Raw genomic sequence first — 24,757 nt, 5'->3', positions numbered from 1 at the left:
CTTGATTGTTATGTAAACGTATTAAGGAAACTGCTATAGGGAAAGAAAATGTTTGCTAAGATCAAGCTTTTGTTGGTGGATTGACTTAACCTTTTGCAAACTGCATTATGGAATGTCACTTTCTTATTTCACTGATGTAACCAGGTTCTATTGTTAAACTATACTTAGCCATACCTCCACTTATGTTCCTTTTCTGTAGCTTTCTGGTGTGGAGAATAAATACAGGAAGAGAACCCCAGTTCGCAGTTCATTTCCCAAGGAAGAAATGCCTCTCTCTTGAGGGTTCCAGGAAATTAACCCCTTCAGGGCCTCTCACTGCTCAGAAGAAATGGGCTTTGAGTAATCCTTTTTGCATCTATGTCATCCTGTGTGAGGCAAAGCAACATGAGACCTCCTTAGAAGGGCCTTTACTGTCTACATTTCTATCAGCATTCTGGTCACCATCATTTAACCAGTATCTAAGAAGTTTCAAACTTTCCCTGGTCTTCTTGTCTTCTAATCACTCACCAGAAGCTAGGCTTTCTCTAGCCTGCTCTCCCAAATTTTTCCAACCTGTGCCTATCACCCAGTTCCAAAGCTGCTTCCACATTTTCAAGTATTTGTTATAAGTAGAACCTCACTTCTGGCACCATCTTTCTGTATTAGTCCATTTTTGTTGCTTTTAACAGAATACGTGAAATTGGGTAATTTATAAAGAAATGAAATTTATTTCTCACAGTTTTTGAGGCTGAGAAGTCTAAGGTCAGAAATCACATCTGGTGAGGTCATTCTCTTGGGTGGGGGCTCTGTACAAAGTTCTGTGGCAACAGGTTGTCCCATGGTGAAAATGGGTTGAGCAAGAGTGAGCTAACCTTCTCACTTGCTTTCCTTATAAAGCCATCAAAACCATGCCTATTACTTCATGAATGGATCAATCCATTAATAAGGGCAGAGTATGCACAATCTAATTACCTTTAAAGGCCCCACCTTTCAAGTATCATTATTGGATTTTCCACCTTCTTAACACTGTTACAATGTGGGTGAAGTTTCCAATACATGAACTTTTGAGGGACACATTTAACTCATAGCACTATAGAAAGAACCTTCTCCTTCTGATGTGTCTTTCTGAAGTTGCATCCTCTTTTACATAAATGGTTTCATCCATCCCCCCAAAAATTACAAGGAAAAAAAGATTTGAAACACCATGATATGACCATTGGCACTGAGATGTTCAAGAGATTTTATGCTTAATGATTATTTTGACCTTTTAAAATAATTTGCATAAACCAAGGTTTTATGTTCAAGGAAGTTAATTATTTTAAACAATATAACAGGTATGATGCTCAAGGTAAGAATGGAAAGCATTGTTCACTTATTTGTTACTCCTGTGAAATATATGAATATATAACTCATATACATATGCTAGATGTCATGTCATTGTGGTTAAATTGATGTCATCATTTTAATACTGTATTTCTTCAGTTCTGTATTCCTATAAGCAATATTTGAAATAAACACAAAATTTCCTTCATGATAAAACCAATAGTTAAGTGTATTAATTCTAACAATTATGCAGTTTGTGTAACTGGAATATTAATATACTAATCTATTTCCCTGTTTTCAACTACTCCTTTCCTTGTCCACTTTATGTGCTATAGTCTTCTTGGCCATACCTTACAGCAATTAGTGAAACTTTTTTTTTTCATATTAAAACAATTTTTTCTCTATTTTGGGGCGGTGGGGGGAGTGTGAAAGAAGTAGAGAAAGATGTTGAAAATGTGATACTAACATTCATAAAAATGTTCCATTGTTCTAGAAAATTATTTTTAGTTCTGGGAGAGAAAAATAAAGAAACAACAGTATTAAAGGCAGGGGATTTGTGAGTTTAAAACTAATGTCATTTTTAAACATGAGAGAAGAAAAAGAAAATAAGTATTAAGAGTTTCTGAAATGTAAGTATTATAACAAATTTGAAAACGATTACCCTAAACAAACCCAAGTAGTAAGAGACCAAATTTAAATATATTTTACACTACTTAAAGTAAATCTATATTTTTTATTTGATTCATACACCCAATAAATTAACATATTAAAATTGCAAAGAGGGAAGAAATTGTATGTATTTTACAATTTCCTATTTCTAGAGCATGTGTCCTAGACCCCCAACTCATACAATGTAGGTTTTCCATTTCTGTCTTTAAATTAAACCTTTGGGATTACTCAGGCATGACCAATACACTTAGATAATATCGGGCATTCAATACACACTATGTGCCTTTGATTTATCTGACAAGTGACAACAAGGCTGTATTGAGGTAAGCACAGGCACTATCACTAAATGAATATTTGCAGGACCTGCCTGTGATTATTGTCATACCAGAACAGAACTCTTGCTCAATATCCTCTCCAGGAAGCAGACTCTACCAGATGCTCACAAAGAAGGACAAAACCACCCATAATGCAATAGGAAGTATATGCAACTCTATATTCCTGAGGGAAAACACTTCATCCTGGCCCAGATGGAGGACTACTCACACTCTGTCAATGTTCCTGTGAGGACTGGTAACTCCAAAAAATACATTTGTAAGAAACGTTTTTTGTAGTACAGACTTCACCTTTCGGGCACAAACAATTTTTCTGTAATTATAAGTCACCATGGTGGGCAATATTAAATAGTCAGAATGGGTTGCTTTTCCCAATTTTCATACAAAATATGATTCTTTTATTCAAATATGCTGTAAAATACATAGTACCATCTTCCTATATTTTATTCATTTCTTTTTATTATGTATATATGTACACACAGAAATCATATGATAAACTATGCAGTAGAAATAAGATGAATCTATGTGCTAATTGAGAGGTTGAATATAAACAATGGCCAGACAATATATAAGAAATAGAACTCTGACCCAAACCTCTACAGCATCCAGTCCAGGGAGTCAAACCACGCTTATGTAGCAATTATCCCAAAATGATTGACTTGGTCAAAGATTTCAACTTCCCTATCCTATCCCCCACTCTTGCTTGCCTCTAACTCAGGATCAACCAGAGAAAGCCAATAATGCTCCCCCAACTGATCACATAACAACCATTCAGACAACCTCCAATTACAGCATGTCTGAAGCCTTTACATTTTTTACTACAAAGTTCTCAGGACAACCCCGACCGCTTCTAGTATTTCCCAAAAGTGATAGCAGCTGACTCCCTAGATATAGCAAGCTCTAAATAGACAGCCTCTGTTTATTCTCATTTGGGTGGTTTTTGTCTATTTCAACTATATAACTTTTAAAATGTTAGATTAAAATTTGTTTTAAGATGTACTTTAAACTGTTTCAACTGGTCATTTCTGAAGCATGAATTAGATGTTATGAGTATCTTTCATTTTTTACTACCTATATATACACATATACATACATAGTTATACTTAAATATATTTTTACTTTTTAAACTTGGGTATTACTTTAAACTGATTCCAAAATTATTTTCAAAACTAAGAAATAGCTTATTTCAGTTAGAGAACTAAGCTTTATTTCATTTAAAGAGCTAAAACAAATTACACATTCAAAGGAATTATCACAAAGTTTCTAGCATATGTATACCCAAACAGTAGTTTCACAGGCACTATCAAGTGACCACTAATAACAAAATAATACAAAATTTGTTTTTAAAAATTTGTTTTGTCTAGAATATCCTTTATTGTACTGGTGACTTCAGGAAAAAACATTTTGTTCAACTTCGTTAAATTTACTCTTTCCTTTTCTTCCATTCCCCTTAGAAATACCCCTGCCCCCTAGTCATATGGAGATATGATCACAGCTGCTTCTTTTTTTCCTGCCCACATTACCAGGCATGTCTATTATCACTCATGCTTGGAATTTCACCAGCTGTCTTCTCCTTTAAGTTGGTCTGCCAGGGGAAGGCAGCACTACTGACCAGAGGGAAGTTTATTGGGGGGCACTGCCAGGCTTCCGGGCAAGCAAGACAGAGGCAGTGCTCTATAACAAAGAGAGGAGAAAATAATCAAGAACTTCATTCCGAATCTTTGTGATTGTGTTTCCAAAGTATAAGCAATGGTTTAGGACAAGGGAAATTAGATAAATATATGCATGGCAAGAACTGAAGGCTGGGGACAACCATGTCACCAAAAGAAAAAAGAGCAAAGAGGAAAACACTGTAAATTCATGAAGAGATGGGGGGGAAAGAGAAATTGGATGGATCCTAATCAACCACTTTTCCTACATTTCTAAGAATGAAAAAATAAAATATCTAGAAGCTAAATTTACAACCATATACTATCAGCTTTAAAACATTTTGTAAGAAAAAAAGAACACGTGGTTTTATTAAAATATTGACTTGAAAAGAATATTGTTTAAGTAAAAATATCAAATCAAATTATAGATAATAAGAAAACTATTCTTAGGAATAATTCTAAATTTAGCCTTCAATTTTATTTTGGTAATTTTGTTATGGGGTGATTTGGACTTTTTTTCCCCCTAGGTTAGCACAGGTGGATTATTGTCACCCAGTCTTTTTTTTTTTTTTTTTTTTTTGTCTTTTTTTCGTGACCAGCCGCACCGCGCTCAGCCAGTGAGCGCACTGGCCATCCCTATATAGGATCCGAACCCGCACGGGAGCGCTGCTGCACTCCCAGCGCCGCACTGTCCTGAGTGCGCCACGGGGTCGGCCCTATCACCCAGTCTTTGAAAGGAGAAGACTTAGTTTCCAGTTACTAATTTAGAACATATTTCCCTCAGTATCTTCCATTGGAGTAGATTTAATAAACTTGCTGTCAGTGTTAAAAGATCCTGGAATCCCTTTATGATGTACTAGATAATACATTCATTGGGGATTTATTTACATATTATTCATAATAATTTTCAAGATTGAGAAAATGCTTGTCATTTCAACACAAAGGCCCACAAAAGTGCCATATTATGAAAAAGACACTTTGAGAAGAATGAGTCTTAGAATCATATATTGTATGCTACATTTTACAAACATATCTTTTATATTTACAGTGTTACTAAGGTATATTATCACTGGCTTTATATGGGAAACAGACTCAAAGAGTTTAAGTATTTTTATGGAAATATACGGTTAGTAGTTGGTAATATCTGAATCAGAACCCAAATCTTTTAATTTGAAAATGAGTGTAATTTCTACTATGCTATTTTTGTCTCATCAGAGGGGGATTTATGTGTGTCTGGTCCTCTACCCTCTCTTGACATGGAATATACAACTTCTGAATGCTTGCAGCAATCCTAGCACTTGGATATCATTCATTGCTAATTAATGTACTGTGAAATATCTATTAAATATCAGATGCTGTATTAAATTACTTACAGATATTCTCTTTAATGCCTACAATGTTTCAAAAGGTAGGTGATATTTTTCTCATATGTAGATAAGAAAATAGAGATTCACAGAAATTCAATAATTCAAGGTCAAACAACCAACAGAGTTAGGATTCATACTGCAGTGGATTGAATTGTGTTCCCCCAAAGTTTAATGTGTTGGAGGCTTAATCCCCACTGTGACAGTGTTAAGAGAGTGGGAAATACTATTATGGTAATTGAAAGGTAGGGTCTTGCAGAAGTGATCAAGTTGATGGTTTAATGGCAGTCATGGGCATGGTTAGGAAGGCTTTAAAAGAACACATGAGAAGTTCTTCCTCCCTGCTCTGCCATTTTTTGCCATGAGAGACCCATCAAAGAAGACCCTCATGAGATGTATTGCTTGGACTTTGGACTTCCCAGTCTCCAAAACTATAAGCAATAAGTTTCATTTTCTTACAAATTACCCAGTTCCATATACTTTGTTATAAGCAACAGAAACATACTAATACACATGCCCATGTCTATTTAATGTTATACTTCTCCCAGAATCTCCTGCTCTCTCTTCTCATTTTTACATGAGTCTATTGTTAAATCTTCTTTCTTAGCCTTTTAGGGGCCTACCAGTTGCTTAGTCTATTTAGTCCACCTATTTCTCTAAGCTGGTAGTTATGTATACTAGGTCCCTGAACATGTCTGGAAGAGAAAAAAATCAAGACAGGGGTAAACATAAACATTATTGTAAGAGTGTTTTAAAAAAAGAAATAATCATTGTCAAAGGAAGATATTAATAATAGCTAAAACATTCTAGAGATGAGGCTGAGGGAAAAAGAAAGAGAACTATAACAATATATCTAGGGCCCACCTTTCTTAATTTATAGTTCTTTATATCAAAATCAGTCACTTCTTAGCAATGTTATGGGGCTTTTGGTAGTAGTCTGAATAGAAACCTACCTCCACTGCATTTCTGACCACAACCTGTAGACCAGAAATCCCTCAGTTCCCCTCTCCCTTATTAGTCATTCCATGAGTAAGGCACAGAAAGAGAGAAAAGGAAAGGAACAATTTTAGCCATTGGGTTCTGAGGACAAACTCGTGCATTCTGGTTGCAACTTCAATTTTCTAACTAGAGAAGAAGCTCTAGTTAAATATGTTTAACTCATATTAAATATGTTTTCAAAGATACACGAACTGCAGAATACTGTTTTTATGGGTTGTAAAACAGATAAGAGCTTGTACATAGAGGCATCTCGGTTTGGGTATGATGAAAAGGATTCCCAGTAGATAGTTTCCAACTCAATTGTCATTTCTTTCATGCAGCCATTTTGTTCCAAAAATATAGGTTTAACTTTTCCATAGTATCTTATAACATTATTATAATACTAATCAAATCTATTGTTATGACTGATGTCTGTGCCCTTCTTCATCCATCCTCAGCCATTAGACCATTTTCTCCTTGGCAACAGCTCCACTGTGTCTTGTTTACTTTCATGACTTAACTGCTGCTATGACTTCAGGCGTTGTGGGAGGCACTATTCTCAGGAACATTTGCTGAATGTCTAAATCCAATTATAAGCAATCCTGGCATTGACATAAGATCCCAAGAATTGGTTAATTGATACTATTCCTGATTCTAATGAAAAATCTGATAAATAAGCCAATGTTGTTGAAAAATGTCTATCTTTAATTAAATGAAAGAAATTATTTGAATACTAAAGAGATAGAGAAGAGGACAACACTGTCTCTGGCTCCCTTCCAAAGATCAGAAGATCAAGGGAATGTGTCAGTGAATTGAACATTTTATATGTAGAAGGCTTTATCTGATTCAGATTAAGTGACTCAGTACTGAAAACTCTGTAAATTGCTCCAATTTCTGCCTAGTATTTCCCATATGTTGGATCATGTTAGGCCAGAAACAACACAATGTGGACCACTAGAAATTTTTAATGCCATGCTAATTGACAATAGAAAATGACTATGGAAAAAAATCTGTCTATATTGGATCACACAAAAAGAGTGTTACCAAGGAGACACCATGGCTACCACAGAGATAAGTGACTCAGGTGAAAGACAGGATAGGGAAAAAGCTGGCCACCCCCAGCAAGCAAAAAATAATGCTGTTAGCTGGTTTTCTTGTTAGTTGGCTCTTTGGTTGGTTTTGGTTTTTATTATGTTCTGCCTGCCTTTTAATGCCCTTAACCATACTTGTATGCATGAGACTTGTATGCAGTCCCTGCCTTTTCATCAGTTATGCTATCTCTATCGAAGGCCTTCACCATAAATACAGTGAAAACTATGAGGTTTTTAAAACACATTCAGGCTATGCTATCAGGTATCGATTTGAGACACTTTATAAGAATATTTGAGTTTGGCACTGATGAAAATTGAATAGAAAAACTATAAAAAGTTATCTGAGTAAGAAAACTATCCTAGCAAAAATACATCCACATCACTATGATAAATTATTTGATTTTATTGCTGCTCATATCACAATTTTTAAAATAACAACTTATTTAAAATTGGGGTCAATTAAATTATTTTTACAGTTCAATAATAACTAAAATTGTCTGGGATTTTCTTGAAGCATGATTAGTAAGCTCAGCCTTACACTTATTGTTAGTTTATTTTTATGTTTATGTTTCTAACTAGGAGTCAGAAGATTTTAAGCAGGTCATTTATCTTCTTGAAGACATTTAATAGGAGTGGCAATTTATGTATTATCTGACTCACTTGTCTGTTATGGGAGTTGAGTACAGTAATATGTTAGAGAACACTGTGAATTTTGAAATCTTATGTAAATGTAAGTAGTCATGCATGCATTTATTTATTTATTCATTCACTCATCCGCAAATATTATTGAAGGCCTTCTCTCTGCCAAGTATAGCTGTAGGAATTTGGGACACATAGAACAAAAAATAAGTAAGTTCCCAGACTTCATGTGGCTTACAGTCTAATGTAGAAAACAAAGATTAAACATAATTCATAACTAAATTATGTACTGTGTTAGAATAACTAGAGCACAGTAAGTGAGATTAGAGGTTCTGGGAGTGAGGTATTGAAGTTTAAACTGTAAGTCAGGGTAGAACATCGAGCAGACAGTTTCTAGATAAGACTTGCCAGAGATGAAGTTGGTCATGTGGATATCCAGGGAAGGAGAACAGTAGAAAAAGAGAACAGCCAGTCTAGGTTCCTAAAACAAGAGCATGACTAGTATGTTCTAGAAACAGTAAGGAGGCTATTTTGGTCAGAAAAAAAGTGTGAAAGAGATTAGTAAGATATTATTCAGAAGGTAACAGGAGAGCCAGATCATGTAACACCCCGTGGGCCACCGTAAGGGGTTTGTATGAAATGTTTTGAGGAGAGGAGTGACATGATCATATTTTAGTTTCTAAAGGATCATTCTGGCTGCTCTGTTGAAGTAGAATGTAGGAAGCAGGACCAAGGTGAGAAAAATAAATAGGGGTGTATCACAGTAGCTGTGATGGTGGCTTGTATCATCAGGTAGGCTGTGAGGTAGAAGTGGTTGAATTGTGGATAGATTTTGAAATTTCAGCAAAAAAAAAAAAAAATTCTTAAACAATGGATGGGGGTGGTAGAGAAATAGAAGTGTCAAAATGGACTCTAAGAGTTTGGGGCTGAGCAACGGGAAGGCTGGAATGTGAGCAGCACAGAATAAAAAATATTTCCAGAGGAGCAGGCTGGGGAGCGGGTGAACAGATTTTGGAAAGGATAGTTTTAAGATATCTATAAGAGTTCTAGGTGGAGATGTTGAGCAATTTAATATATTAATCTGTATTAGGGGAGAGGAGTCTGATCTGGAAATGGTCACTTAGTAATTGTAGGCATACTGATAATATTTAAAATTATGAAACCTGATAAGACCATCAAGATGGTGAATACAGATGGAGAAGAAAGCAGGACCAATGTCTGAGCCTTCAAACAGTCTGAAGTTAAAGAATTGGGAAGAAATTGAAGCATGAACAAAGTAGATTGAGAGAGAACAGAGACAGGATTAAAATCAACAAAGTGTGAAAACCTGGAAGTCAAGTAAAAAAGAAAAAAGAAAGAAAGAAATATATTATGTTAGTCATCTCAGGTTGCTATAGCAAAATACCATAGACTGGGTGGCTTAAACAACGAATATTTATTTCTCAAAGTGCTAAAGGCTGGGAAGTCTAAGACTAAAGTGCCCACACTTTCAGTTCCCAGTGAGGGCTCCCTTTCTAACTTGCAGATGGCCTCCTTCTCAATGTTTCCTCACAGCATGGAGAAAGAGTGAGCTCTGGTCTCCCTTTCTCTTCTGAAAAAGACAATCATGGGATTCCATAACTATGACTTCATCTAAAATGAATTACCTTCCAGAAGCCACACCTTCACTTATCATTATATTGGGGTTTAGGGATTAAACATATGAACTTGGGGGAGACACAAACATTCATTCCATAGCATATTAACATATATCAAGGAGGAAGAAATAATCATCTGGATCAAGTGCTGATGCTATGTCAAGTAAGATGAGTTCTATGAATCATCTACTGGATTCATCACTTTGGAGATTTTTGGTGTCTTTGAAAAAGTGCTTTTAATAGAGTAGTAGAGAAAAAACCTGGTGGGAGTGACTTTAAAGAGAGTAGAGACAGGGAATTAGAGCCAGTGAATATACACAAATTTTCAAAGAGCTCTGGAGGGAAATAAAACAAAAAAATAGGATAGCCAGGGAAAGATAAATAATTAAAAATATCTAAGAAAAGATATTTATTTATTTTTTGATTGGGTGAGGGATGAATAGCAACATACTTCTATGGTTGTAGAAATGATTCAATAAAGAATAAATACTCACAAATTCAAAGGGGAATTGTCAGAGCAATGTTCTTAGGGGAGTCAGGAGAGGAGCCAGTGCAGAAGAGTGGAGACTGGATTTTGATAGGATCATGCATGATTCATCTCTGGAACCACATTCATAAGGCAGAGTATGTGGGAGCTACTGCTAGAAGGTTGGTAGATGTATGGTGAGAATGTGCACAAATTCTTTTCCAATTGTTTCAGTTTTTCTGTAGGGTAAACAATTATTAGCTCAAATTGAGGCTGGGGACAAAGGGTGTCTCTAGTTAAGAAAAAGAAGTTATGGAATATTGTCTATATTGAGTACGATTGCAAGAAAGCAATCAATATAGATTGAAATGGTTATAGATTGCATGAAAGCATCGTATATGTTCTCATTTAATAGAAGCATACATATAAAATGAAGCCAGTCAATAGGTTGTGTGTTTTCTCCCAGCTACATTCAGCTGCAAGAGTGCAGGGATTAATAAATTGGATGCAATCAGTCAAGCAATTTTTACAAAGTCAGAGTGGGGCAAGGAAACTGAGGATGTAGGCAAGGGAATGTTTATGATGACTGACTTCAGAATTTAAGCTGTGTAAGGAAGAGCCATCAACAGAATGAAGAGCAGTTAAAAGTTGGTAGGTTAAAAATTTATATTATAGAAATTAGAAGTATTAAATTACAGAAAATACTTTTGTCTATATTAGTCAAGTATCCATTACTGGTATAATCTTTTATATCAGCCAACTTGATTGAATTATAAGAGTGCTACATAGGATGGGGTGATCTTATCAGAGCATCTAAATGCTAGGCACAATTTATTACAAATTAATTTATAATTTATTTATCAACATATACTCAAATGGGTAGGTAACATAATTCCTAACTTATCTCAGATTTGAGAACCAGTCACAAGCCAACTGGCAAATTATATTCTTATATTTTAATCATTTGCAATTATATTTTTCATTTTTTTATTTCACTTGTGAACATTTCTAAGGTTTCAATCATATCAACATTTATCCTCTTATATATGTGTACAGCATATAAATTGAATTTCTACCCAACTCTAAAATTATGTACATACAAGCATACTTCGAAAAGTGCCTGGAAAGATTTGTATTATATTTTAATTCCATTATTCCATGAACTTTTTGAAGTGCCCTGGTATATTGCCCATTATTTATGTGTAATCAAAACATCTCTATATTTAGAGATGTTCATATAAGTCAGGGTTACATATGGCCTCATGCAAGGTGATGCATTCCATTTGCAAAATAGCTATACATAAAGGTGTAAATATATGTATAGATTTATATTCTTTTCTCCTGTATACCTTGGATGCCCACAACTCTTTCACTGCTTATTTGCTTCTCTGGGAGCAGGTGGGAGGAATCACTGTTAGTGACATTCACATCAATCAATTTTCTACTTATATTCAGTTCTTAAAAAGGTCAAAAGAAGAAAAGAAAACCAAGTAGCTTAACTCAGTGTTTTTCAATGTTGGATATGTGACAGAATCACTTAAGCTCTTAAAAAATACTGATGCCCGAGCTTTGTCTCAAATAACTGAATCAAAATAATTAGGGTGAGAGAAATGGAAATCTGGCACTAGGCTTCCGTACTTTTATTTTTATTTTTATAAATCTCTTCAGGTGATCCTAATGGGCAGCTAGGGTTGAAAACTAGTAGTTTTAAAAAGTTTATTTATGTAGTCATGTTGAACTGTGTTTCCTTTAGCAAAGATAATCAGAGGTTGCCAAAAGCAAATTACACTTATTGCTTCTCGGTTTCATAACTATAAAAAGTGTCATTAGTAACATACCTACACAAAAGATATTTAGAAATATATGATGCAAATGATTTTTTCAACAAGGCAAAAATTAATGATTTATGGGATCCTGTTTTTTGTTGCAAAGGAAAGCTGTGACAGACCAAGTGAGATTATGCTCAGTAAACATAATCAGTTTTATACAATCAATAGTGGAAACATGGAGTTAAATTAAAAATTGCTTCCCAGAGAATAGAGCCTCAGAGTGTGGAATGGAGTAATAGCTAATTAACTAAAATTACAATCCTCCTTAAAGAGGCTCTTCTTTATGTTAAAATATGGTTAACATCTGATTTTTTGAGCTAATAATGAATTCTCAGTATAGAATTTTAATCTATTAAATAAATTTTGGCTTTTCCACCTGAAATATTTATTACCTTCTATATATATGTCTTTCTGCTTAGTTTATTTTAAATTCTAGCCAATTTAACATTGACTCCCATGCATTTTTGACTGGTTATAAAAAACAGTCAAAATCCTGCTTTTTATACTTTTCAACATTATAGAGCAAAATCCTGCTTGCAATAAGAAAATATATATTTTAATATCTCATCTAGATCAGTATGTAACAAAAAACACCTATCTCCTTTGGGGCAAAAGTACAGCTTCTTTTTTTCCCGTTTAGGGTAAAGGTATTAAAAAGTGTGCCATTTCATGTTTTTAATCAAATGCCACTTTTTGATTAATCAAATGTCACTTTTTGGTGAAATACTGTTATGTCAAACTTAGCAGTTTCAATTAAAAAACCCTCATCTAAAACAAGGAGATATAGATCTTCGAGCAGGAGATAGAAGGCTAATAAATGCATCAATAAATTAGATCTTACCAAATTCTTCTATTCTGTATACATTAAACATGACAGAGCATTTTACCTATCTCTTGGGTAATCCAATACCTGAAAGAAGTTTTTCATTGGTCATAACAGTAAACAGGAAAACGTGTGGCTGTGTAGAAATTTGTATATAGAATTTTCTTCTATTGCTGCTTTTTTGGTTTTTTTTAAAGCCATGTTTATTAGGGTACTAATTTATAAACAGTAAATTTCATTCTTTTCAGAATTATAACTCCTTGAGTTTTGACCTATGTACAAAATCATATAGCCATTACTATAATCAAAGTGCAGAATATGACCCTAAAAATTTAGAGATGTCCATACAAGTCAGCGTTACATCATCCTAACAAATTTCTCTCTTTTCCCTTTGTAGTTATTCCCTCCTACCACCCCCAGACCCTGGAAACCATGGAAGTGATTTCTGTGGCTATATTTTTGCCTTTAACAGACTGTTTTATAAATGTAATTATAGTTTTAGCAATTTTCATCTTACTTAATTTATTTAGCCTAATGCCTTTAAGGGTCATCTATGTCATTACATGTAGTAGTAGTTTGTTCCTTTTTATTGCTGAGTAATATACCATTGTCACAATTTGCTTGAACACTTACCAACTGGTGGACACTAAGGTTGTTTCTAATTTGTGGTTTGAGGAATAAAGCTGCTATAAACTTTTGTATAAAGGTCTTTGTGTGACATGCATTTTCTTTTATCTTAGAAAAATTATCTACAAATAGTATCATTGGCTTGTAGGTAAGTGTGTGTTTTAATATTAAAAAACTGTCAAAGTGTTTTCTAAATTGTCTGTACCATTTTGCTTTTCCAGGCCTAACATGTGAGAGCTGTACTGGCTGCACATTCTTATCATCACTTAGTGTCATCAGTTTGTATGTTTGATTTATACATTCTAATAAGTGTTTAGTGACATTTCATTGTGGTTATGTTTACACTGCCCTAATGACTAATAGTGTGCTTATTTTCCACCCATATCTCTTCTTTGGTGAAATGTCTGCTCAGATATTTTCCTGATAGTTTTTGATTGGGTTGTTTGTTTTCTTTAATTGAGCTGTGAATATTCATTTAATATTCTGGATGTCGGTACTGTATATAGACTTATCATTTGTGTCAGATATGTCATTTTCTCTGTCTTCTGTTTGTCTTTTCAGTTTCTCAACAGTGACTTTAGAAAAAAGATATTAACTACTTGATTAAAATCAACTTACTAATTTTTTTCTTTAGTGATATATGTTTTTATGGCTTTATCCATAGTCACAAAAACATTTCCTCCTACGGTTTCTTGTAGAAGTTTTACAGTTTTAGGTTTTATATTCAGGTCTATAATACATTTTCAGTTAATTTTTGTACATCATGTAAAATATAGATTGAGGTTCACTTTTATTGCATACGGACATTCAATTTTTCCAGCACCATTTGTTGAAAAAGCTATCTTTTACCCATTGAATTACCTGGGCACCTTTGCCATAAATCAATTGGCCATGTATTTGGAGGCCTATTTCTAAACCCCTATTATGTTCCTTTGAATTGTACATTTGTCCTTTAAACAAGTGTAGAATGTCTTGATTGGTATAAACTTATAGTAAGTATTAAAATCAGGTAGTGTGAGTTCTCCAACTTTCTTTTACAAAACTGCTTTAGCTATTCTTAGACCTCTACTTTTTCATATACATTTTGAAATCAACTTGTTGACTTCTTTTTTAAAAGCCTGCCGAGATTTTGAGAGACTACATTGAATCTATTGCTTAATTTGTGGAGAAATGACATCTTAATAATATTGTCTTCTAATCCATTAACATGGTATATATCTATTTATTTATGTCTCTGATTTCTCTCATCAAAGTTTTACAGTTTACAGCATGTAAATTTTTCACATATTTTACTAAATTTATCTTTTTTGTCTGTTTTTAGTAATACTATAAATGGAATTGTTTTTATTTTAATTTCCAATTTAGTATGTAAAAATAAGTTTGATTATTTATATTGACCTTGTATCCTGGAAACCTGATGAGCTCACTTTCTTCACTCACTAATTCTAGTAGATATTTTTCTATATTTTTTTGTGATTTTCTGCATAGACAATCATGTCATCTGTTACCAAAGCCATTTTTATTTCTTGCTTTGCAAGTTGTATGAGTTTCTTTCTTTTTCTTACTACGCTGGTTATCGTCTGCAATATGATGCTTAATAGGAATAGTGAGAAAAGACACCCTTGACTTATTTCCAGTATTGGGGGGAAATTCAGTCTTTTACCATTAAGTATGATATCAGCTGCAGGTTTTTCTTTATGAGGTTAAGGAAGTTCCGTTTTATTTCTAATTTTTATGGAGTTTTTATCATGAATGAAAATTGGATTTTGTCAAGTGGCTTTTCTTTAGATATTAAGATGATTATAATGGTTTTCTTTTTAAGAAAATAACATTTCTAAATAATATTAACTGATTTTCAAACAATGAATGAACTCTTCATTCCTGGTATAAACTGACTTGCTCCAAATGTATTATCTTTTTAATATGCTGCAATATTTGATTTCCTGTTAATTTGTTTAGTGTTTATGTATCCATGTACATGGAAAATATTTTTCTGTAATTTTCTTTTTTCTTGTAATATCTTAGTCTGGTTTTGGTGTCAGGGTAATGCTGGTATCATAAAATGAGTTTGGAAGTGTTCTGTCCTCTATTTTCCACAAGACTTTAGGTAAAATTGGTATTATTTCTTCCTTAAAATTTTGATAGAATTTGCCAGTGAAATTTTCCGGACCTGGATACTTTATTTTGAAAATTTTTAACCACAAATTTAATTTATTTCAATAGATTTAAAACTTTGCAGTTTATATCTCCTTGAATGAGCTTCAGTAGTTCATGTCTGTTAAGTAATTTGCACAATAAATGTAAGTTTTAAATTATTGCAAATGTTTTTCATAATATTTCCTTTTTATCCTTTAATGTCTGTCTAATATGTAGTGACATCCCCTTCTTTATTATTGTTATTAGTTATCTGTGTCTTCTCTCTTTTTTCTTTGATCTGTAGAGTCTATGTTTATCAATTTTATTTATCTTTTCAAATAATCAACTTTTGGTTTTATTGATTTCATTTTTTTCTGTTTTTAATTTAATGATTTTTGGTCTTTTAAAAAAATTATTGCCTTCCTTATGTTTGTTTTGGGTTATATTTCTCTTCTTTGGACAAATATTTCTAAACCAGAAAACCCTAAATTTGCAGTGCAAGAAGCAAAAATTTTTCAAATGGATCACTAGGAGTCACAGTGACAGGAGTCTCTCATGTTTCCACTGTTCAATTCCCAGACATGAATACTGGCAATGAAGAGCAGCATCATATACAAAGGTAATTCAGAAAGTTTTTGGAAAGATTTATGTTATCTTCCAATTCTATTTTTTCCACAAGTTTTTTGAAGTACCCTAGTATTGAATACTGATTTAGAGTATATACCACATCCTGGTAGACATTGCTCCAGTTCTGTCAGGTGTTGTCATCTCACCGACATGGTAACTAACTCTTCCAAAGTTTATTCCACCATTTTAACAGGCCAGCAGTTTCAAGATCATGAGAAATATGGTAAGATCAGTGAATTCCGTAAACATGGGCTAACTGTTGTATTTTATTTGTTATAAAATGGGTCCTTCACCAGAAGCCGTGTTGTGTGGAATACCATGATGGTATCCACCATGATGGTGAATAAGGCTTACTGTAAGTCCAAGGTGATAGTTTTGGATAGCATTGAAGATAGGAAAGGGAAATCTATATCCAAAGGAAGTGTCTACTTCAGTGAGGATAATAAGGCCCCTCCTATGATGGAAGTAAACCAATGTAATCATCCTGCCACTAGGTAACCTGCTGATCCCACCCCCCCAGTTAATCATGTCATATTAGGGGCTGAGCATTAATCTTTGCTGTTGGCAGATTGGGCAGTCAGCAGTGGCTTAGTCTTGGTGATTAGAAGCACAAGTTGTAGGGCCCGTGCATAACTTTAGTTCCTGCTACCATAACCACATTGCTCATGAGCTTGTGCTATAATGACAAGAGTTGTGGAATAAGCCACCCTGTCTACCTTAGTATTAAAATTCTCCCTTGCTGAGGTCACGTATTTGTGAGCATTTACATGTTGCACAAATATCTTTAACTCGCTGTCCATTTAGAGATGTCTATCCAGATATCCCTTCCCAAGGCCTTTTGGTCACCAATTTTTCAGTTGTCTATTTTCCAAGTCTTTGAACATTCAGACAAAGCATAAGCCACAGTTTAAGAGCTGGTATAGACCATATCCCTATCTATTTCTCCCTTCAACAAAGGAAAACCAGGTACATTGCTCAAAGTTCGGCTGACTAGGTGGACTTTCCTTCATTGCTTTCTGTCAGGAGCACCCCGGAATAGAACTACAGTTTTGTAATTGCTCACGTTTGGATGGCACCTGCTTATCATACAGAACTTATATACTTCAAACCCAAGTTATTTCTTTTTAGTCAACCAAGAGAAATTAAACCACAGGTGCAGGATGAGTAAGGAAATGTAAATTAGCAGGAGTAAGAACCATCGGCTTTCAGGCCACTTCCTCACATGAATTATTTGTACCTTCAGGACCTGCTGAAGTCCAATCTCATACATATCACTTTCATTTGATGGCGGTATGCTGCTGTCCACACACGAATGTATTATATTAATACTAATATTAAATAATAAAATAATAAAAAGTATAAATATGTTATTATTTATGGTTTGGTGGGTAAGACAACACACAGTTTATGATGGGCAACTCAGGTTGTATGATAATTTGGGGGTCATGGTCAAGCAGTCAGTCTCTTCTGAAGCCTACTAGCAAGCCAAAATATGGATAAACACCTCAAAATGGAGTAGTTAGCTACACACACACACACACACACACACACACACACACACACACACACACACACTCATGACATGGCTCTTCACTATGCTGAGGATATTCTGTGATTGGATCTGATGAGTCAGAAGTAGCAACTACTGTATGAACATATTGGTAAGACACTTGTGTGTCAGAAGTTTGGAGATAAATTTCACAAAAATTAAGAATCCCATTACCTTTGAGAAATTCCTGTGGGTTTGGTGATCTAGAACAAGTTATTTTTCCCAAGGTTAGGATCGCATTGTTACATCTGGGCCCTCCTACTATTAAGTGAAAGATGAAATGTCAACTAGGTCTCTCCAGATTTTGGAGGCAGCATATACCTCATTTGAGTATTACTTCAATCCATTTACTAAGTGACGTAAAAAGCTGCAAGACTTCTGTATCATGTCCAGGCTGCTATATAAGCGGCTCTGCCACTGAGCCCATTGAGAGATGAGTCTGAGTGAAAAATCCGTTGCTCATCTGACCTACATAAGCCCCTGCTCTGACTGGTGGGCCACGGTGAAATTTTAGCTCTCCAAGAATTAGTGTCACTTCTGACTCACTAATCAGTAGTGATCCCCTAAAAGTCTGATTATTTCCTCTTCTCCAGCTCACAGTTGCTCTTATAAATGGCTTCAGGTCTCTTTGAGGAAGGATAAGAGGAAGCTTAACCCACAGATTTTTGTCACAGAAGGGTTCTTCCTAAATGAAGCCCACCTCCTTTCATTTAAGGGGTTTGGGACCATAAACTAAAAGTTCAGGTTTAAAAATTGATCGACAGGCCATCTGTGACTATGTTTTGGTGATTCAAATTAATCTTCCATTCACTTCACCTATTTTTCCATGTATGCAAATCAAGCAAGACTTCAATAGGCTGCTCATCTATTTCAGTTGTAGGGACACAAAGTTATCTGTGGATCTGATATTCTGATAAATGCCTTGGCTCTGTGTCTAGCACAATAACCATGCTCACTTTGTCCTTGGCCATTAAATGCTACCGCTTGGTCCCTGCAACCCCAGAATCCTAATTGTAAGTAGGAATTCCTGTTTAATTGTAGCAGTGTCCTCTGTAATAACAAGCCTACAGAGAATAGCCATGATGGAGTTTGGGTGTATTGTCCCCTCCAAAACTCAGGTGGAAATTTGATCCCCAATGTGGCAGTGTTGGAAACTGATTGAGTCATGAGGGCAGATCCCTCATGAAAGGATTAATGCTCTCCCTGGGGGTGGGGGATTAATGAGTGAGTTCTTGCTCTGGCACCTCCTCTGTCTCTCTCTTGCTTCCTCTTACCATGTGATCTGCCTGTACCTGCCAGCTGACTGCCACTTTCTGCCATGAGCAGAAGCAGCCTGAGGCTCATGCCAGATGCAACTGTCCCAGAATCATAAGCCAAATAAACCTCTGTTCTTTATAAATTACCCATTCTCAGGTATTCTGTTATAGCAACACAAACGGACTAATACAAGCCACTATTAAGCTCTTTAAAGATGGGGAGGGGGCTTTTTCAAAATTTTTTCTCACAACCTTGGTGAACAGAGTGTCCTTTAGACCCTGGGGGACATATATACAAGGGATGGGATAGATGAACAGGTTTTACATGGTAAATCTACTATACCATTTCAATTGCCCTAAGCCTTTGGATAACTTCCTCTACAGTTTACTAAGAAAGAGAAAGCATTTCAACTTCATTTGGTGTAATGTTACTTTTGGTTTGCATTTTGGTCAACCAACCAATCAAACCATTCTCAACCCTTCAAGCTAACATATTGGCTCTGGAATCTTTGCATATCAATAAATTTAGCTGTATAAAACATTATACTTCTTTTACCCTGATCCCTTACATATTCTCTATGTTTCTGTTGATTAAAATGGTAAAAATCATATGATTCTTTTGGTATGTATTGTACCTCCTCATCAGGCAAAATGTGTGTCTCATCCTTTGTGGCCTGCTGGGAGTGGAGTTTGGTTATACAGTCTAAAAACAAGGAGAGGGGGTTAGTGGTATTTCCTAAGAAGATTAGTAGCCCCTTTTAAGACAACTACTTCAGGGACAGCCATTTCAGGTTTTTCAGGTTTCTCTTTACCTCTTCTGCAGTTCTAGAAGGGCTGCTTCTATGGGCAAAGTAATCTCAGCAGAATTTAGGTCTTCAAAGTCCTCAGCTTCAGTGGAATTGGTCCAGAGATTTCAATTCCAGGTTTTAGTATCTCATTCTTTCCCAAACCACGATGGTAACCTTAGCAAAAGAACCCTGAGAGATTAAGATTTAAATTTGTGTTGTAATTCAGCCATCTATGAAATATGACTTACTGTTTCATTCAGAAATCTTGACAGCTACAGAAAATAAGGCGAGTAACAGACACTTTGAGTTCCCTTATGTGGTTCTTGTTCTGGGAATTTAAATCCCTGAGCACATCATTTTCTTACCCCATATTCTTCAGCACAATTAGAAACAGCCAACAAATCTCATTAATCTTATTTTCATGTCTTACAGCAGCAAACACATGGTCACCCAAAGCTATGTCTTCTATAGACATTTGATTAAAGTTTGCAGGGTTATTACTGCCTTTAAATTTAATCACATCAGAGAACCCATGCTAGATTGCCTAGAATCAATTCTGAGAAAGTATAGGGGAGGAAAAATGCCTTTTCTTTCTACCCTTCTAAGCTCTTGGCTGGGGCCTGGGTAACAAAAACAGACTAAGGAAAGATCAACATACAGATTTATTTAATATATGTTTTTTGTGACATGGGAGACTTAATAAGGAAATGAAGACCCCAAAAAGCAATTAAACCTGAGCATTTTTATGCTAAATTTGGTAGAGTGGAAATTCATGGAAATGTGTAATAGGACATAAGTGTAGTAAACTGGGGGAAACTTAGCAAGGGCTGTTTTGCTCAGATTCCTCTTGGTTTCTCTCTGTCTTCAAAGGTAAGCATGCTCCATTCCTCTGGGTATAGGGAGGGCATCTCCCACATGAGGATCTTATGACCTGCTTTAGGAGAAGGTCAAAAAGTCCTTCTTGTACCTGTCATTTCTCAGATTTCTTCAGTTTAAAGTATTCAATATGCCAAGGTACCATACTTGTATATATTGAGGTAGCATGTCCTGATCGTCATCACGCCATACTTAAGATTCTGTTCCTTTGGAATCATACTTAACATGTTCAGTCAGAAAAGGAAGATGAATATAGATACAGATATACACAGATATCAAATAATATATATTTGTATAGATAGGTATATAGATATATAGATATAATTTTTTTGAATAAAAGCTTTTTTACCAGCATTTGGCCTTATGCAGTGGCAGTTGGGAAGGAAAGATTGATGTAACATCTAGAGAGCATGCACAAGGAAACACTTGAGCACGCACTACAGAGCATAGAGATAGACCAAAATCTATGCTATTTCTCACTGCCTCTAACCTTGATGACATAGGTGTTCCACAGGTTAAGTTAGTGTCAGTCATCAAAGAGTTAAACATACACTTAGTCCAGGATTTGGGGACGCTGAGGAAGGATCAGCTGCAAGACTATCTAATGTCTCACACTGCTGAGGTACGCAAGCAGACCTGCAACAGCACGCAGAAGCGCCAGCCCTGGCTTTGTGAGCCTGGCAAGCATATGGCCTGGCTGCTGCTTCACTTCCACACTCTCTGCCTCCTGCAAAACACATCCTCTGACCTTTCCGTTTCATAGGAAATGGGAGCACAGGCAAACACACACGCCCATGAGAGCAAAAGGGAATTCTGGGAAACAGTTTAGCCTAACCAAATTGACACACCCTCCCCTGCATTAGATTTTTTTTTTTTTTAATGTTAATACAGTCCCTTTAGTGGCAATGAGTCTTTGTCTGTATACTGGGGGTATAGAGCATGCTGCCCATCCCCTACCAATTTAAGGTTGGCTTCATAGGAAAGTAGGATGGTGAGCCAAGTGGGGCTTTGAGCCCTTTCCAGCAGCAGCTGACTATTTCTTGTAGGTCCTGACCTGTCCCCATTTCTCCTTGGGAGCACCAGAGGAAGTATATTGTGTGTGGGGCCACCAATTATTACAGACTGACACAATAGATATTGGGGAAGTATCAAAAAAAAAAAAAAATTCTCCCAACATGAAATCCACTTCACGCAGGTAGTATAAAGAGAGCACATGTTATTGAATAAACATTAAGCTAGAATGTGATGTGTATCACAGGCAATCCACTAAGATTATGTATTACTTAGGGTTTTCCAGAGAGACAGAATTGATAGTATATGTTATAATTATAGATATGAGGGGGATTTATTAGTGGAATTAGCTCATGCAATTGTGAAAAAAGTCCCATGATAGGCCGTCTGCAAACTGGATGCCCGTGGCATGGCTCAGTCCAAGTGCAAAGGCCTTAAAACAAGGGAAGCTGTTGGTGTCCTTGGTTTAAGTCCTGGAACCCAAAAGTTGAAGAGTCTCAAGCTCTGTTGTCTATGGACAGAAGAGAAGAGTGTATCCCAGATCCAGTGGGTAGAGAGAGAGAATGACCTTTTTTCTCTGTCTTTTGTTCTGCCCAGGTCCCCAGTGGATTGGGTGGTTCCTGCCCACAATGAGGGTGGATCTTTCTCACCCAGTCCACGCAGCCTCTCATACTCATCTCAGCTGGAGACACTCTCACGGACACACCTGAAAAGATAGGTTTACCAGGTTTCTTGGCATTCCTTAATCTAATCAAGTTGACACCCAGAATTACCCTTCAGAGACTGTAAAGACAGAAAGGAATCTTGCTTCACTATACAGTCAAGCAGGTACAACCCACTACACACACGTTGTCAAGATAAACAACAACTAGTCTTTAAGGAGGAGGACTCAACAGCACATTTTGTCTCACATTGTTCATCTCAACTTTACCTGGTAATTGGGATGACCATCTGTGTTAGCTCATTCCTTCATCCAAAGGAGCAACAAACTTATATCTTTATGACAGGGTGGAGTTTTGCAAGTTTTGCAAACTTGGTGTGAGCAAGGCACACACCTAAGTTAGGCTCCTACTGATACGGGGAGATAGGGACACTATTTTCCTTGGTGTTTGCTTTTAAAAAAGATGTCTCCCAAGTCCTTGAGAAAGACATTCTGGGTCATCAGTCTAACAAAAGACCTATCTAAAGTAAATGTTCAAAGAAAAGGGAAGGGGAAGAATTCTCTTCCCTTATTTTCAAAGTGGAGGATTAAGTTTCTTTTTTTTAGTTTTTATTTATTGTTCATAGTGTACAATTGCCCTGTAATAATCTGCTAAAATTTTAGTTAACTTATTCCTAACTGTTCGTATAGCAAACTTATTCTCTGCTGTAGGTGAGCCAGTATGTATGTTCTATCTCCCTTTTTTAGGGACCTGTCTCACTTTATAATTCAGGCTATATGTTTGTCTTGCAACTTCTCCCCAATAGACTTAAGAAAACCAACTATTTTTGTAGTTTATCTGGTGGTTTTTCAGTTTTTGCTCTTTCTTCATTCTAAGTGAATACAGAAATCTCTAATTGCTTCTAATGGCTCACAAATGTATTTATTTATCTATTTATTATATATTATCTATTTATTTATTATAAACATATTTATTTATTTATTTTCATTTTTTAATGGAAATGTATTGATTATACACATTAGTGGGCTAGATGAATATAAATATATGTATACAATGCGTCATGATCAAATCAAGGTAATTCATATTCATCATTACAAAACAAATCATTTTTTGTGATGAGGACATCCTCTCTTCTACCCATTTGAAAACATGCAGTAAATTATTGATAATTATGGTTGCCTAGCTTGATTACACTTATGGAACTTATTTTTCCTGTCTAGCTCTTATGTGTCCATTAACCAACTTCTCACTATTCCCCCTTCCTTTTTCCCACATCTAGGAACCACTGTTCTGCTCTCTCCTGAAATTTCTCTTTCTTTTTTCTTTCTTTCTTCCTTTCTTCCTTTCTTTCTTCTCTCATTTATGAGTGAGAACACACCGTATTTCACTTAACATAATTTTCCCCAAGCTCATTTATGTTACTGTAAATGGCAGAATTTCATACTTTTATATGTTTGAGTAGTATTCCATTGTGTGTATATACTGCACTTTCTTTATCCAGTCATCTGTTGATGGACATTTATGTTGGTCTGTATCTTGGTTACTGTGAGCTGTGATAAACATGGAAGTACAGGTTTCCCTTCTACATGATGATTTCTGTTCCTTTGGGTACATAGCCAGTAGTGGGATTCCTGGATCGTATGATAGATCTATCTATAGTTGTTTGAGAAACCTCCATACTGTTTTCCATATGGCTGTACTAATTTACAATCCCACCAACAGTGTGTAAGTGGCCCCTTTCTCTCCATCCTCATCAACATTTGTTATTTTCTGCATTTTTGGTAATAGCCAGTCTAACTGGGGTAAGATGATATCTCAGTGTAGTTTTGATTTGCATTTCTCTGATGATTAGTGAGGCTGAGCACTTTTTATATAGCTGTTGGCCATATGTATGTCTTCTTTTGAGAAATGTCTATTCAACTCCTTTGCCCATTTTAAAATCAGATTATTTTTAGTTATTAAGTTGTTTGAGTTCCTTGTATATTCTGAATATCAATCCCTTGTTAAATGGATAGTTTGCAAATATTTTCTCCTATTCAATAGGTTGTCTTTTCACTCAGTTGATTGTTTCTTTTGCTGTGCAGAAGCTTTTCATTTTGGTATAGTCTCATTTGTTTATTTTTTCTTTTGTTGACTATGCTCTTGAGGTTTTGTTCATAAAGTCTTTGCTCCAGTCCTACATCTTGAAGCATTTCTCCTATGTTTTTGGCTAAGGATTTTATAGTTTCAGATCTTATATTTAAGCCTGAAATTCATTTTGAGTTGATTTTGACATATAGTGGTGAATCTCTACAGCAACTTAGGGTGTCACATGGTGAGAAAGGGCTGAGCAATAGAGCTACACTTCTCACTTGTTCTCCTTTTTAAGCCATCAGAACCATGCCCATTACTCCATGAATGAATCAATCCATTCGCAAAGACACAGTCCTCACAATCTAATCACCTC

This window comes from Cynocephalus volans, chromosome 6, assembly GCF_027409185.1.
Source record: "Cynocephalus volans isolate mCynVol1 chromosome 6, mCynVol1.pri, whole genome shotgun sequence".
Taxonomy (NCBI): Eukaryota; Metazoa; Chordata; class Mammalia; order Dermoptera; family Cynocephalidae; genus Cynocephalus; species Cynocephalus volans.
Note: the sequence above shows the minus strand (reverse complement) of the source record.